The following is a 2,070-nucleotide window of genomic DNA, read 5'->3' as shown; positions in this document are numbered from 1 at the left end:
TCAGGAGAAGTAAGTTAATTTATTTAGGTGGTTATCACCCATTGTAGAGAACACTTGGTTGGAGCCTGGGTAGCACCTAGGCCAACCCACAGATGCCGCCTTGGGACCAGGAGCTCTTCTTTTCTTGTCGAGTCAGTTTCGTGCAAGCAATACATGGCACAAGGCATGGAAAGAATGATTATGGAGTCATCAGTGGGCGATGGGTTGCAGAAGGTGCTCAGAGGCATTCCAGGGGTAGCAAAACTAGAAGTGTATGGCATCAAAAAGACCAGAAGAGGAGAGTCTTAAGGAGGCAATGTTCATAAGGATCAAATGTGGCAGAGATATGTAATAATTAATAGCAGTAATAATAATAGCAGCTATCATATTTGAGGGCTTACTATGCATCAAATGCTATACTAAGTGCTTTACATAATCATCCCCCTTAACTTTTACAATAGTTCTGTGACATTGGTATTCCAATGCCAAATTAAACAACCTTCCCACTACATCTGGTAAGCCGTGGAGCTGAAATTCAAAGCAACATCTTTCAATATCCAAAGATCAATTTATTGATTTATTCTTCAACATCATTTGTTGATTATATATTTTGTATCAAGCATTATTCTAGGTACTTTCATGGAGCTTACATTTATAAGAGGAAGACAGGCCATCAATAGGTAAACAAATAATATAATTCAAAATAGTGAGAAAGGCCATGCCAAAGAAAGCAAGATAACAAACTCTGAATTGATGGACAGTGGATGGGGTACTGTTCCAGACAGGATGAGCAGAGGAAGCTTCTGTGAGGGGGTGACATTTGAGGTAAGACTTGAGGATGAAAAGGAGCCAGCCATACAAAGATCTGGGGGAAACCATTCAGGCAGAAGGTAGAGCAAATTTTAGAGCCAGGCAGGAATTACTCTGGTATTCAAAGAAACAAAATAAGGCAGGAGTGAGGGGAGGGATGGAGGAGAACTTAGAAAAGTAGGCAGAAGTCAGATTAAGTAGGTATCAAGAAAGCCTGGATTCTGTTCTAATCACAGAGGTAAATCACTGGAGGGTTTTCATCAAGAAAGTGTTACAACACAGTCTTGAGTTTTTTAAAAGACCAGTTTGCTACCCTGTGCAAAATAAAGAGCTAGAAGGAAGAATTCAAAGAAGTCTAGTTAAGAGATGATAGAGGCTGGAAGCGGGTGGCGGGGCAGAGAGTGGGGAGTGGCTGGAGAGCTGACATCACTTGCTGATTAACTAGCCTTGAAAGACGAGGAAGAGAGGGGTCAAGATTTGTTCATTTTGATAAGAGTGGTGATAGTATCATAGATATGCACAAAAATGCCTTTACCTTTTAGAGATGCAAACTGAAGAATTTGAGTTCAATGCCACAATGATTGTACTTTAAAATACTTCAGCTCAAAAACCAGTTGAAACAAACATGATAAATGCTGGAACTGTTGGCGTTTAATTTAGACTATTTCCTCTACTTTTCAGTATGAGTTTTCATAACAAAAGTTTTTTTTTTTTTTTAAATGACTTTAGGTTTTTAGTCTGAAATGGAAAAGGTTGGGAGGAGCAGGTCTGGGGCTGAAGGGAATCAAGAGGTTTGCCTAAGTTTATTATGAAGAGCCCATTAGGCATCCAAATGGAGATATTATGGACATCGAAATATTTAAGTCCACAGCACAGGGAAAAGTCAGGGTTAGCGTGGCAGAGGCTGCTAGATCTCTTCCCGACACCCACTCTCCTCTTCTTCTTCTGTTACAAAACTTTGATATTTAACTGGGTGTAGTGCTATCTGACATAAAGACTATATTTTCCAGCCTTCCTGATAGCTAGGTATGGCAATATGACTAAGTTTTGGATAATGAGATATAAGTGGATGGTTGGTGAAGAAACTAGAAAGCGTCCTTAAAGCGAATTGACTCCACTGGGAAGTGAATACTTTCTTCTTCCTGCTTTTCTCCTCTCTGCAGTCAGTCTGAAATGTGTATGATATGGCTGGATCTCCAGCAGCCATCTTAAAATAATGAGGTGCCTTTGAGGATGGAAACCAAGTGCTGGGATCATCAAACAGATAAAGGGAAGTTCCCT

Source organism: Mustela nigripes, chromosome 15, assembly GCF_022355385.1.
Source record: "Mustela nigripes isolate SB6536 chromosome 15, MUSNIG.SB6536, whole genome shotgun sequence".
In the NCBI taxonomy this organism is placed as follows: Eukaryota; Metazoa; Chordata; class Mammalia; order Carnivora; family Mustelidae; genus Mustela; species Mustela nigripes.
The sequence above is the reverse complement of the archived record's forward strand: the minus strand, read 5'-3'. Positions refer to the sequence as shown.